The sequence below is a fragment of the Triticum urartu genome, chromosome 5 (genome assembly GCF_003073215.2).
Source record: "Triticum urartu cultivar G1812 chromosome 5, Tu2.1, whole genome shotgun sequence".
In the NCBI taxonomy this organism is placed as follows: Eukaryota; Viridiplantae; Streptophyta; class Magnoliopsida; order Poales; family Poaceae; genus Triticum; species Triticum urartu.
This window is the reverse complement of record NC_053026.1, coordinates 56,540,597-56,556,538: the sequence shown is the minus strand read 5'-3', so window position 1 is coordinate 56,556,538 and position 15,942 is coordinate 56,540,597.

The following is a 15,942-nucleotide window of genomic DNA, read 5'->3' as shown; positions in this document are numbered from 1 at the left end:
AGCCAAGGGAATCAAGTTCTACCTCCGACTCGTTATCATCATATTTATCATCCAAATTGAATAGCTCGGCTGGATTGGTCTACTTTTTAGCAGGCTTTTTGATAGCCTTGCTCTTCGTCTGGGTTTTCTTTGTTAGCTTATCCTGCAACTTTCTAGTCCAAAAAGGTGAATCGGCCTGCAAAAAATTATATGGGTATGAAAAGGCAATTTAAGAGATGGTATGATTCAATTATGAAGTTGGTTAAAAGCTTACGGCTCGTGGTTTGTTAAGAATGCAGAAAGCATTCAATCCGACTTTGCTGCAGTCTTCCACGCTCTCATTCAATAGAGTTTTTGTCATATTATTGATGTCTTTGTCAGTCATTTCAATTTGACAGTGACGTTGAGGATCTTTTAACTCGCTGGTGTACTCGCACATTAAGCTACGCCGACGGCTTAAAGGCAAGACTCTCCAGGCAATCCAGCATCAAACCAGATCAATTCTGGTCAAGCCATTGGCCAACAAGGCCCGGATCTTGGAAAAGATTGGCATGTACTTCTTCCGCTCTGCTGTGCTGACGCGGTTTGGAAGATGGTGTCTATTACTAAGCCGGCTGGGGCAATAACCCGGCAAGGGATGTTCCCCTTCTGGAGAAGTATCTTTGCAATAAAACCAAGTTTGGTTCCAGTCTTTGGGATGACTGGGAAGAGTGGCGGCTAGGAAGGTAGCTTCTTTCCGGTGTTGTATAGAAATGCCACCTAGCTCTAGGTTGGGCCCATCTGTGAACTTGTTCCGCCGGTTTAAGTAATAGAACTCCATGAATAGTTCTACGGTGGGCTCCTATTGAAGGTACACCTCGCAGAATACTTGGAAGTTGCAGATGTTTGAAACGGAATTTGGTCATGTTCTGAGGATGCAGCTTGAAAAAGTGCAGCATATCACGAAAGAATTTTGAGCCGGGAGGGCTGAAGCCCCGGAGCATATGATCCGTGAAGACAATTACTTCACCATCCTTGGGCTCGGGAGGAGTTTCAGTGCCTGGGACCGTCCAATGAATAACATCTTTTTTGGCTAAGACGCCGGTCTAAGCATATTCGTTCAAGTCTTCCTTGATGACCCGAGAAACTACCGAGTTGTAGGCAATGACAGTTTTGCCCATTTGGAGGTTAAAAGCCTAAAAGAAATAAATATTGCCGGTTTAAGACTATGCTGTTACACCGAAACATGGATTCAAAGATAAAGTGTTATAAAAGGCTGAAAGTTTAAGCCAGAAGGTGAACGTTGAGGTACGCAGACATTCATATTGGCGGCTTAAAAGGGGACTAATGGTACCCACTGGATTAAGGATTCTGATGTTAAGCCGGACAGATTTTAAAAGTCAAAAGTGTTATGCAAAACCAATTTATGAGGATGAATAAGCAAGCATGGTTAAACCGGAGAGTATTGCCGGGTTATGCAGGCTATGAAGCATATGATGGCGGTTTAAACAGGGTCTAATGTTATATGGTGGATCACGGTTTATGGTATAAGCCACCATGGCAGTTATGATACTTCAAATTTATTAGTGAAAATTTGGCCTAATGATGGACAAACAGATTTCAAAGGAGAGAGCTATATTTTGGATCTACAATAGTTCAGAAAAGGCAGTAAAAACCTAAGGTGGCGGCAGCAGAAACGTTTGTGTGTTCTAATGAGATTTTCTATGAAAAGGACATATTCTAATGTTGAAAATGAATGCTAAACTTCTACTGCACAAGACTCATTCCATGATCAGATTAAAGAAGATACTCGAGCTAAGGAAGAAAATGAAGAACAACAAAGAACGCCGATGAATAGAGCAAACCCTAATGCAGATCTAAGGATTGGGAAGATAAGACTTACGCATGCTGATGAGCAGCGGTCGCGCGCTGGCGTTCTCTGGTCCGGTCAGGGTGATGCAGCGACCTGAGTTGACGCAGCGGACGGAGGTCGAGGAGGCGGAGGTCGAGTTCATGCGCGGCTTTGTGAAGGAGGAAGACAAAGATGAGGAAGCGAGGGGAAAATGAGAGGATGGATACAAGGCATGCGCGGGAATCAAGGAGGCCGAAATCATCATGTGGCTATATGGATGCCTCGATTTTCAGGATGTTCATTAAGATAAGGATCAGTTAAGATATTCTGGGCCTCGTGCAAAATTAATGCAAAATCATGTCATGGCGGGTTAAGAAGATTCTATGAGCTGACGTCATGGCGGGTTACAACAAAGTTTTTCAAACGGGCGATGCAAAATTCTGACAAGTCGGGTATTGAATATTGATGTGAACAAGTTCAAATCAACCTAGGGCCTAATGTTTGGGGATATAATGATTGGATATGACCCGCCCAGGAGGGGTCGGGTCATACCACTTGCGACTTATCAATTAAGATGGCGGGTCATAGCAAGCCCGTTGACGGCCCAAGACCCAGAGGTGACTGGAGGCCCAAAGGGATGAACTGCCACATGTATGACTTGTGTTGTAAGGCAAGCTTAGTTAGTCACCGAGCCGGACAAGCTGTGTATGAGCCGGTCGGGACTCTGTAAGCCGCCGAGCTTCAACTTGTATATATAAAGGGGTGACCCGGCAGCGGTTTAACTCAAGAGACAACAAATCAAGAACTAGGTCAAGCGTATTCGCTCCCTAGTAATCGAAACCCGAGCAATACAACCCCAAACTAGAGCAGGCCTTTACCTCCACAGCGAGGGGCCGAACCAGCATAAACTCTTTGTGTCCTTTGTCCCGATTAACCCCTTTAAGCTAACCTAGTTGCGATGGCTCCACGACTAAGTCCTTCTGCTAGGACATCTGCCGTGTCAAGTCCACGACAATATCCCTCTTGAATATTCATCACTCTGGGACCAAATTCGTATCTTGTGCAAATAACCATTACTATTATCAAGTCTCAAAAAGATATAAGTGAAGCATGATAGTGCAAACGTTTCTTCAAAATTTAATCATCGTCATGCTCAAAAAGATATAAGTCAAGCACTAGAGCAACTGCCTAGCTTAAAAGATTTAAGTGAAGCGCATAGAGTATTCTAACAAATCATCATAAACGTGTGGCTCTCTCAAATAAGTGTGTCCAGAAAAGATAATTGTGACAAACTAAAAAGCAAACAAAACAAAGACTCATATAATACACGACGCTTCAAGCAAAACTCATGATATCTGATGAATAAAAATATATCTCCAAGTAAAATTACTGATAGTTGGTAGAAGAAAGAGGCGATGCCTTCCGGGGTATCCCCAATCTTAGTTGCTTGGGAGTCCTTGAATATGACCTTGGGGTACCTCGGGAATACCCAAGCTTAGGCTCTTGCCACTCCTTATTCCTTCATCCATCGTGATCTCACCCAAAACTTGAAATCTTCAATCACACAAAACTCAACAAAACCTTCGTGAGATCCGTTAGTATAATAAAGAAAATCACTACCTTAAGTACTGTTTCAATCCCATTCATATTTTATTTTTGCATTATACCTACTGTATTCTAACTTCTCCATGGCTTATACCCCCCGATACAATCAATAGTTTCATCAAACCAAGCAAAACAATGCGACAAAAACAGAATATGTCAAAAACATAACAATATGTAGCAATATGAACATTGACCATACTTCTCTAACTCCTAATTTTTTGAAAAATCTAGAAAACATGGGAAATTTTTAAATCAATTATGTGTAAAAAATAGAATTTTACTATGCTCCATAAAATTTTAACAGTTCTGGTACTAGACACAAGAGTTTCTGTTTTTGCACAGAATCAAAGCAATTATCATCCAAATCATCCCAAAGGCCTTACTCGGCACAAACACTAACTAAAACACAAAAACACAATCATAACAGTAGCACAATTGTGTGCACACAAGAAAAGAGAAAAATAAAGATAATAACTAAGATAACTATTGGGTTGCCTCCCAACTAGCGCCATTGTTTTACCCCTCTAGCTAGGCATAATGCATAGGTTCAAGTATTTTCATACTTCTTCTATTTTCTAAGGATGCTTTCTCATCAGAAGGTTTTTCAAAGATAATATGAAACACGTCATCCATGGGAATTTTAGCATTACTAATTTGACCATCCTCGAATCCCTCTTGATTCCCCTTTACAATCCAAGAATACTATTTATTAACACCGTTAAAGACTTGTTGGATTATATTTAAGGGAGGGACCTCCTTTCTAGTATTCTCATAATAAGTATGGTCATCACGAAATAAATATCTCAACAAGTAATCACTATTATATAAAATCTCATCTATCATTGGTTTTTCACAATTCATACCGTAAAAATCAAAGATCTCTCTAGCTTCTCGCACTATGTAATCAAATTTATTCATGAGGACAAGGCTAGCTATCTTCTTAGCTATATAATTTTTAATAATGGGCATCTCATAAAACAATCATTGTAAGGTACGATGGGTACAGATAAATTTGCTCTCAAGTTTAAGAACAAGTGCAGAAATAGCTTCCGCATAATTTTTGGTTCTTTTAAGTATAGGAGCATCATCAGAAGTCAAGGTTCCAATGCAATTGAAGAATTCTTGGATAACACTTTTTCCTATAACATTTTCGTGTCCCAACACAAAAGTTTTAGCATCAAGATTGGTAGAAATTTCAATTTTAAGAGTTTTACCATCCTCACTTTCCGCCATGCCAAAATCACCCATGATAGCAACTTCAAGCAAATAAATAAGAAAACACGCAAAAAGGCAAAAGAGAAATATTTTTTATTTTTGTAAAACTTTTTAGAAGAGAGGGGGCTGAAAACGAGAGGCAAAGGCAAATAAAAAAATGCAAGGACGTGAAATTTTATGCGTAGGTACTTGCTAGATGTTGATGATGTCTCCCCGGCAACGGCGCCAGAAATTCTTCCTGCTACTTGTGATCTACATTGGGATTTCCCTGAAGAGGAGGGGATGATGCAGTACAGTAGAGATAAGTATTTCCCTTGGTTATGGAACCAAGGTTATCAATCCAGTAGGAGAATCATGCAACAACTCATTAGTAGCACCTACACACAAAATAACAAATCCTCGCACCCAACACGAACAAGGGGTTGTCAATCCCTTGGCGGTTATTTGCAAGATTAAATTGTATGGTGATAGATAGATAGATAGATAGATCGAACAAAAATACAAAATAAATAAATAAAGTAAAAGTGCAGCAAAGAATTTTTAGGATTTTTATTATATGATAGAAGTAGACCTGGGGGTCATAGTTTTCACTAGAGGCTTCTCTCTTGAAAATAGCATATGGTGGGTAAACAAATAACTGTTGGGAAATTGATAGAAAAGCAAATAATCATGACGGTATCCAAGGCAATGGTCATGTATAAAGGCATCATGTCCGAGACAAGTAGACTGAAACGGTTTTGCATCTACTACTATTACTCCACACATCGACCGCTATCCAGCATGCATCGAAAGTATTTAGTTCATAAAGAACGGACTAACGCCTTAAGCAAGATGACATGATGTAGACAAAGTAAACTCATGCATGAATAAAACCCATCGTTTTACCCTTAATAGCAACAATACAATACATGTCGGGTCCCCTTCTGTCACTGGGATTGAGCACCGTAAGGTCGAACCCATTACAAAGCACCTCTCCCATTGCAAGATATCTAGTTGGCCAAACTAAATTGATAGATCGGAGAGAAATATGAAGCTATGACAATCATGCGTAAAAGAGTTTAGAGAAAACTCAAATAATATTCATGGATAATCTGATCATAAACTCACAATTCCTTGGGTCCCAACAAACACACCACAAAAAGTTATTACATCGGATAGAACTCTGAAAACATCAAGGAGAACATTGTATTGAAGATCAAATAGAGAGAAGAAGCAATCTAGGTACTAACTATGGACCCGCAGGTCTATGGTAAACTACTCACGCATCATTGGAATGGCAACAAGATTGATGTGTAGGGCCCCTCCGTGATCGAATCCCCCTCTGGCAGAGTGTCGGAAAAGGCCATCAGATGGGATCTCTCGAGAACGGAAAATTGCGGCAGCGGAAAAAGTATTTCGTGGACTACACTGCTGGTTTCCCAATTTTAGAGAATTTATAGAGGCTGAGTTGCTCAAACGGAGCCACATGGGCCCCACAAGCCACCTGGTGCCTTGTGGGTCATTGCTCCATCTTCTCGTCCCCTCCCGATGCTTTTAGGGTCTCTTATGTCCAGAAAAAAGTATCCAAAAAGTTTTGTGGCATTTGGACATCTTTTGGTACTGGTATTCTGAAAAACCTAAAACAGGCACAGAAAACAGCAACTGGCACTAGGTAATAAGTCAATAGGTTAGTCCCAAAAAATGATATATAATTGCTCATAAGTGTATATAAAACATCCAAGATTGATACTATAATAGCATGGAACAATCAAAAATTATAGATATGTTGGAGGCGTATCAAGGACGGGGCTGCCTGGCGGTGCATTGTGCCAATGATATGTGTGTACACCGTGGAGTGACGCTTACCATAGCGTGTGGTCACGTAATTTGGTAGATTCCAAAATACCCGACCGGGACGCCCAGCCAACACCGGTGTCTTCCAGCTTCACTAGTGAGGACATTGTTCTCTATTGCCATGTTTTCATTCTGTTTGACCTTATCATGACGTTTTGTGTTTTATTGCTTCGTATGCCTTACAGGAAGAGTAGGAAGAATTGTTAGTCGATCACATACTGGGGGTACGAGCATGCGGACCACGTGAAAGCGTGGTACGAGAGGATGTATCGCAAAGACGGCGAGAGGAAAACAATTGACTGGGAAGCGTAAAAGAACACATGAAGTGGTTTGACGATGGCGAGAAGTACCGTCTGCGCCTAAGGCCATGGTGAACGGAGGCCGATATCGCATCATTGGAGGAGGATGACTCTGAGGAAGAATCCTACCGAGACCGCCTCAGAGAGCTCAAAGGTGATTTCAGGGAGTATGCACACCTGATGAACAAAGTGGTAAGTGTTATACTCTATTGTTTTGAGCTATCATCGGTTGGACGAAAACTTCTATAGTTGGTGTCACTGACTTATAAATGATGCATACATATGCAGGCTTCAAAGCTTAACAAAAGCATTCTTGATGGCTCGAACGCACTAGCGTATGACCCTGAAACAGTGGAAACAGCAAGTTGAGGGAAACGACGAAGGTAACATCGTGAAAGTACAACTAATCCCTGGTGGTTTTGGTAATTCTTAACAACATATACCTCATGGAACTAACATTCTTTCAAGATAATCTTTTCAGAAAGTTCAATGATTGGCATGGCATGGACTAGAGATGTGGATCCCTCAAAATGCTAAGGACTTATATTGGCAAAAGCTCAAGACTCTCCATTTTAATTTTAGTGATCCAAGATCATATTGAGTCCGTAGGAAAAGCCAATGCTATTAAAAGGGGATAAGGTGTTGCTTAATGGATTGCTTGCTCAAAATGCTTAGTGATATGCTCCAAAAGCCCTCAACCACTTTCTCATTTCCACATATGTCCTAAACCTAAAGTCAAACTCAGCCCCACCGATTTGATCTATCCGGTGCCACCGAGTTCACTTGACATAGCCATAGCCAGAAACCCTACTCAATTTGGTCTCATCGACAGGGATCTCGGCCTTACCAAGATGGGATTGCAAACTCTCTATTTCCCTTCGTAATGTTTCGGTCCAACCAAGATGAGCGATCGGTCCCACCATGTTCACAATGCAAACTCTCTGTTTCCTTTTCGTAACGTTTTGGTCTCACCGAAATGAGCGATCGGTCCCATCAAGTTTGCCTGACCAACTCTCTGTTTGCCTATTACTGAAATCGGTCTCACCGAGTTCATGTGATCGGTCTCAACGAGATCAAGTTATGCCCTAACCCTAACGCATCGGTCCCACCGAGTTGATCATGTCGGTCCCACAGAAAATCCTAACGTTCAAATTTTGAACTGAATCGGTGTGACCGAGTTTCATTATTCGGTCCCACCGAGTTTCATAAATTGTGTGTAACGGTTAGATTTTGTGTGGAGGCTATATATACCCCTCCACCCTTCCTCCATTCGTGGAGAGAGCTATCATAACGTGCCTACACTTCCAGCATTCATTTTCTGAGAAAGAACCACCTACTCATGTGTTGAGACCAAGATATTCCAATCCAACCACAAGAATCTTGATCTCTAGCCTTCCCCAAGTTGCTTTCCACTCAAATCATCTTTCCACCATATACAAATCTGTGAGAGAGAGTTGAGTGTTGGGAAGACTATCATTTGAAGCAGAAGAGGAAGGAGTTCATCATCAACACACCATCTATTACCTTTTGGAGAGTGGTGTCTCCTAGATTGGTTCGGTGTCACTTGGAAGCCTCCGTCTAGATTGTGGAGTTGAACCAAGGAGTTTGTAAGCGCAAGGAGATCGCCTACTTCGTGAATATCTACCCAAGTGAGGCAAGTCCTTCGTGGGAGATGGCCATGGTGGGATAGACAAGGTTGCTTCTTCGTACACCCTTCGCGGGTGGAGCCCTCCGTGGAGTCGCGCAGCTGTTACCCTTCGTGGGTTGAAGTCTCCATCAACGTGGATGTATGATAGCACCACCTATCGCAACCACGCCAAAAATCTCCATGTCCACATTGCATTTGCTCGCTTCAAACTCCTCGACTTTACCTTCATATGCAATGATTTACATTCAGCTGCTATACTCTTAGAATTGCATGTGTAGGTTGATTGCTTGACTAGTGGTAAGTTGCTAAAATCTGCAAAGACGTAAAATTGGGAAAAGGCTAGATTTTTATTTGGACAAGTAGTCTAATCACCTCCCCCCTCTAGACATACTTTCGATCCTACAAGTGGTATCAGAGCTTTGGTCTCCATTTGCCTTGATTTCCATAGCTTTGGTGATCATAGCCTTTGTTTCACAACCTAGGAGAGTATGGCGTCTAGCAAGGGAAATTACCACCCTAGAGGTCCTTACTTTGATAGTATTAATTTCGCTAGTTAGAAGCATAAGATGAAAATGCATATTCTTGGACATAACCCCACTGTTTGGGCCATTATGTGTATTGCCTTTCAAGGTGAATTCTTCGATGGGAGAGAACCAAATCGTGAAGCTACCGTGGAAGAATTGAATATGCTGCAATAGAATGCTCAAGCTTGCGATATCCTCTTCAATGGATTGTGCCCCGAAGAATTCAACAAAATCAGCCGTCTTGAGAATGCAAAGGAAATTTGGGATACTTTGATTGATATGCACGAAGGTACCGACTCCGTCAAGGAATCCAAATTGGATGTTCTTCAAAGTCAACTTGACAAGTTCAAAATGAAGGATGGTGAATGTCGCTGAAATGTACTCTAGGCTTGCTCTCATCACAAATGAGATTGCTGGCTTAGGAAGTGAAGAGATGACCGACAGATTCATCATCAAGAAGAACCTAAGAGCCTTGGATGGAAAATATGATACCGTGTGCACATTGATCCAAATAATGCCCAATTACAAAGATCTCAAGCCAAAGGAAGTCATTGGTAGAATTGTTGCTCATGAGATGTCACTCAATGATAAAGAAGAGCTTCACAACAAGTCTGGTGGTGATTACAAAGCCTCATGTGATGCTCCAACATCATCAAGTGAGAAACAAGCTTTCAATGAAGAATTGAGCTTAATGGTAAAAATTTCAATAAATTCTACAAGAGTAGAAGCAAAAAAAGAAGTTCCAAGTCAAGGTCCTACAATGACAAAAGATCTTCTAGTCTTCAGCGTAACTGCTACAATTGTGGAAGACCCAGACACTACTCCAATGAGTGTACGGCTCCCTACAAAAGAAGAGAAGACTCACCTCAAAGGAGAAGAAAAAGGGAACAATCACCTCCAAGAGAAAGAAGGAGTAGAGATGGTCGTTATGAACGAAGAACCTCTCGCAAAAGCAAGGATTTAGAAAGGAAGGACAAGTCATCAAGAAGATATACTAAACGAAGAAGTCAAGCTCATGTTGATGAATGGCTATCCGGTTCTGACTCCGACCACCACTCCGAGAGAAGTTATCACTCCAACTCCAAATATACTCAAGATGAAGGTGTTGCCGGTCTAGCACTTGTGTCAACCAACTCCTATGACATATTTGACTCACCAAATGAAGGGATTGGAAGATGCTTCATGGCTAAAGGCCCAAAGGTATCACACCCTGAGTATGTTGATTTCAATAGTGATGAAGATGATTTGCTAGGTGATGATGATTTACTTGTTGACAACTTTAGTGGTGAAAACTATGATGAACTTGCTATTAATTATGCTAATCAAGATAAAACGAATGACGATGATAAGAAGGAGATTGAGCGTCTAACTAAAGAACTAAACACTCTAAAGTTATCTCATGAAACTACCTTAGAAGATCATCGAGAGCTTTTAAAGACTCATGAGAGGCTACACTTTGAAAATCTCAACCTAGAGCAAGAACATGGGTTCTTAAAAACAATCAATCATGCTCTTCGTAAGAAAAGTTCTTACATTGCCAAGCGTTTACTCTTGTCTACTTACATGCCACAAGTAAAATCTAGCAGCAAGAGTAAGAAGGATTCTTCTTCTAGTAGTACAAATGATCATGCTAAATCCAATGTTATTGCTTCTAGTAGTTCTCCTGATTCCACTAATGATTCTCTTAGCCAAGATACACTTGAGCAAGAAAATAGCTTATTGAAGGGAATTATAGAGAAAGGTATTTACAAGAGCCTTGACGGAAGTAAGCAATTTGAGGAAATTGTATGCAAGCAAGGAAGGCACCGGAAGAATCAAGGTGTTGGTTTTGTATGGAAGTTCAATGCCAATGGAGTTGACTGGGAAGAAGATCAATACCCAAAGACGAAGTTTGTTCCTCAGCAAGAGAAGTATGGTCCTAATTCCTTCAAGGGGACACAAGCTCAAGATGATCTTCCACCACAAGACCACAAGCTAAAAGGCAAGGACAAGCTTTAAGAGGAGATTGATACTTTCGAAGAAGCTCCTAAGTCCTTGGTCAAGTGGGTTCCCAAGACTGCATCAAGTTCTACTTCATCAAGTACGACTACAACTCCAAGGATTCCCATCAAGTTTATGTGGATCCTGGAGAAGAAGAACTAGAGAGTTCTTGAGGGTGACTCCGCCAACATACTTCACTCATATTCATATTGGCAAGTACAAGTGCAAACAACTTCCACATCTTGCACTAGTTCAAGGAGTCACAAACCCTCTTGTTGGTAAGTCAAGGGACAAGGTAACCTAATGCTTTCATGGACATCATCTTGTGTGTACTTCACTCTATGTCCATGGATATCCTTGTTTGTTCCTTATGGGACTAACCCATGTAGGTATTGAAAGTGCAACTCACTCCAATGGATTGCTCCAAATGATCTACATCAACAATGAGCATCTCGTGACGTGAGCCATCAAGGTGGGACAAACCTCACGAGGCTCTCGTGACGTGAGCCATGACAATCGAGACCAGGCGGGCGCCAGCGCGCAGCATCCTTGTTTCCTCTTTGGTGCTAAGGAGGCAGGCGCGGGCGTGGAGTACCGAGGCATCAAGCAAAGGTTGCCATATCGGTGCAACAAGACCAAGACCAGCAGGACGGCCAGGCGGAGGTTACCGTGGAGCCCAAGATGGCGTCATCATCAGAGCCTTTAGCAGGCGAAGACCACTTTTGCCAGGATAGCTTGTACTAGCTGTCCCCTTTCAAATTTTCCCGCCGTTGTTGGCTCCCTTCCTGCTCATTATTTGGGAAGAGGACCAGGGCCTATATAAGTAGAGCTAGCCACGTAGTAGGGGGCAACTAATCCTAGGCTGATCCATAGGCACCTCGCTTATACACCATGCACAAGAACACCTCAACCTCATGAGGCTGTTCTTACCCTTGTATTGTTCATCATCAGCCCAAGAGGCAATCCACCACCACCACACTGGAGTAGGGTATTACACCACAACGATGGCCCAAACCAGTATAAATCTCGTGTCTTTCCGTGTTGTGAGTTCGCCGAGTTCGTCCACGAGATCTTATTGAGCTAGGGCATGGATTGGTAGGAGGGAAAGAACTTCGCGCGCACCCCAGAGTTCGAACCTTAAGGGTTTTGCCAGAACCCCACATCCGACATTTGGCGCGCCAGGTAGGGGTGCGCCGTAGCTCCTCTCCACCAGCCTACGCCCCGCGCCGCTGCACTTCGCCCCCATGTCAGGTGCCCCGACATCCGCTTCTGTGGCCAGCATCGACGACGGGACATCTAGGTACCGAGCCCTAGCCCCCGCCCTGTGGCGGGTGAGGGAGTCCTGGATTAAGGGGTCCACGGACAGCTGGACTATATACTTTGGCCGGACTGTTGGACTATGAAGATACAAGATTGAAGACTTTGTCCCGTGTCTGGATGGGACTCTCCTTTGCGTGGAAGGCAAGCTTGGCGATTCGAATATGTAGATCTCCTCCCTTGTAACCGACTCTGTGTAACCCTAGCCTCCTCCGGTGTCTACATAAACCGGAGGGTTTTAGTCCATACCATAGGCTAGCTTCTAGGGTTTAGCCTCTTCGATCTCTTGGTAGATCAACTCTTGTAATATTCATATCATCAAGATCAATCAAGTAGGAAGTAGGGTATTACCTCCATCGAGAGGGCCTGAACCTGGGTAAACATTGTGTCCCCCGCCTCCTGTTACCATCCGCCTTAGACGTACAGTTCGGGCCCCCTACCCGAGATCCGCCGGTTTTCACACCGACAACGGGTGCGGTGGCCGACCAAGTTCAAGCCAGAGATGCCGCCGCGTTACGATGGAGCGGCAGACCCGTCGCCGTTCCTGCTGGTGTACGAGGAGGCCGTCCTCGAGGCCGGGGGCGACGACAAGGTCATGGCCAACTAGTTCCCCATGGCCCTCGCCGGCGAGCCGCGCGCCTAGCTGCTCAACCTCCCTGGATCCACAGCGGCATCCTGGGGGGAACTCCGCGACCTCTTCACTGCTCGCTACATAGTGCCGGCGCACCATGCAATCGCGGCCCTGCTACGCGGCTCTCAAGCACTGCCTTCAGATCGTCACGTCAAACCGCTCCTCCGTCAGATTGGGGCCGCCTCCAAGCGCCCGGGGGCTCCGCCGGGTTGGGCTGTGCCAGAGGCCGACCTCACTTTCGGCTCAGAAGACCACCCCGACTCTACCGCCGGCTCGGGCATGTTCCCAATGCTCTGCACGCCCACCATCTGCAACATGGCTGTTACCAAGAACCTCATCGACGGCGATGCCGGCCTCAACTTGCTCTCCGTAGAGGCCTTCAGCCTTATTCACGTGCCGCTCGAGCGGCTCAGTCTCAACAAGCCCTTCTCAGGAGTTGGTGGTGCTGCCCACTCTCTGGGGCAGATCCGTCTCCCCGTCACCTTCGGCACACGCGACAACTACCACACCGAGCTGGTTGACTTTGACATCGCCCGCATCGGTCTCCCGTACAACACCATCTTCGGGTACCCGGCTCTCGCTCAGTTCATGGCGGCGACTCACCCATCCTACAACCTCATGGAGATGCCTGGGAGCAAAGGCGTCCTCACCATCAAGGCGGACACCAAGGAGGCCGTGATGGCACTCGGGCTTGCCTTCAAGACTGCGGCGGTAGCACAGCCCACCAGCGCTGGTACCCCCGAAGCCAAGGAGGTCGTGCCCACCAAAAAGAAGCAGCTATTCACCCAAGACAAGGCAGAAACCAAGCAGGTGCCGGCCAGCGAGGACGGATCCTTAGGGGCCACCTTTACCATAGGCGCCGGCCTCGACCCGAGTCAAGTGGAAGCATTGGTGAGGTTCTTGCGTGCAAACAAGGATATATTCGCATGGGAGCCTAATCAGCTGGTAGGGGTCCCGAGGGAGGTAATTCAGCATCATCTAAGGGTATGCCCCAACATACACCCCATGAAGCAGCGAACAAGACGGCAGTCCACTGAGAAGCAGGCCTTCATCGTCCAGGAGACCCGCAAGCTGGAGGCGGCGGGTGCCATTCGCGAAGTCCGATATCCCGAATGGCTGGCGAACCCCGTTGTAGTACCAAAGAAAGGCGGGAAGGAACGGATGTGTGTCGACTTCACCAACCTTAACAAAGCCTGCCCCCAAGATCCATTCCCACTCCCATGCATCGACCAGATCGTCGACTCCACTGCCGAGTGTGACCTGCTGTGCTTCCTGGATGCGTTTTCAGGGTATCATCAAATCAAGATGGCAGTGGAAGATGTGGAGAAGATAGCCCTCCTGACACCATGTGGGGTGTACTGCTACACCTGCATGCCCTTCGGGCTGCGCAACGCGGGCGCGACTTTTCAGCGGCTGATGCACATCGCCCTGGGGCAGCAGCTTGGGACAAACACAGAGACCTACGTCGATGACACAGTGGTAATGTCTTGGGAGGCAAGAACATTAATTCAAGACTTGGAGGAGACCTTCGAAAGCATGTGCCAGGTGAACTTGAGGCTTAACCCGGAGAAGTGTGTGTTCGGCATCCCCTCCGGCAAGCTGCTGGGATTCCTCGTGTCCCACGGAGGGATCGAGGCGAACCCGGAAAAGATCAAGGCCATGGAAGACATGAGCCCACCACAAACCCTCTAAGAGATGCAGAAGCTAGCAGGGCGGGTGACCGCGTTGGGGCGTTTTATCTCCAAGCTGGGAGAGCGCGCCTTACCCTTCTTCAAGCTCTTGAAAAAAGAAGGGCCCATTCAAGTGGACCCTGGAGGCCGACCGAGCTTTCCAAGACCTCAAGAAATACCTTACCAGCCCTCCGGTGATGATGGCACCACGACCTCTCGAGCCCCTAGTACTTGTCGCCACCCCGTACTCCGCCAGCGCGGCGCTGGTGGCGATTCGGGAGGAGCGACAAGCCAAGGCCGCGCTGCGCCAAGCCGTAGCTAAAGTAGCCCAGGGTCAGGAAGGCGTAGCAAAGGCCTCAGCGGCAGAAGACCTAGCTCGGCAGGACCACATCGCCACAACTCCTGAAGATAGTTGGGTCTCAAGAGCCCCTGCACCTCAGGAGATGCCCCAATCTCCACAAGACCCGAGCCTCAACGGTGTGCCAGCACTCGTCGAACACCCGATGTACTTCGTCAGCACCGTGTTGCGAGATGCGAGGGAACAATACCCCATGCCTCAGAAGCTCCTGCTCGCGCTCTTGGTGGCCTCACGCAAGCTGTGGCACTACTTCCAGGGACACCCCATCAAGGTCGTCTCGGCCTACCCATTGGAAAGGGTGCTCAGGAGCCCCAACTCAACTGGAAGGGTTACTGAGTGGAACATCGAGCTGCAAGCATTCCAGTTGGAGTTCAGCACTACCAGGGTCATCAAGGGGGCCACGCTCGCTGATTTTGTGGCGGAATGGACGGATGCCCCGACACTTGAAGAAGGCGAAGACCGATCCACCTCGCCAGGAAGCGAGGCACCAGATGGCTGGATCATGTATTTCGGTGGCGCCTTCGTGCACCAGGGCACGGGGGCTGGAGCGGTGCTCATCTCGCCCACTCAGGACAAGATCTACTACGCCGTGCAACTCTGCTTTCAGCACAGCGAGAAGGTCTCCAACAATATCGTGGAATACGAGGGCCATGTAGCTGGCCTGAAGGCCGCGACAGCTTTGGGGGTGAAGCGCCTTACCGTTAGAGGCAACTCGCAACTCCTCGTCAACTTCTCCAACAATGTATATGAGCCAAAGGATGAGCACATGGAGGCATACCTCACGGAGGTGCGTAAGATGGAGAAGCAGTTCTCGGGCCTGGAGCTACAGCACGTGCCCCGGGGCACCAACAAGGAAGCCGACGACATCGCCTGGAGAGCATCCAAGTGGCAACCGCAAGAGCCCGGTGTCTTTGAGGAACGGCTCTTCAAGCCATCAGCTACACCACCACTTTCAAGCATGACTCAGCCTCAGGAGGAGCTCCCACAGCCTCCAACCACGGGAGCCCCGGCCTGTGGCCCGACCTCAAGAGCTCGCCTGCTCTTGGCACTTG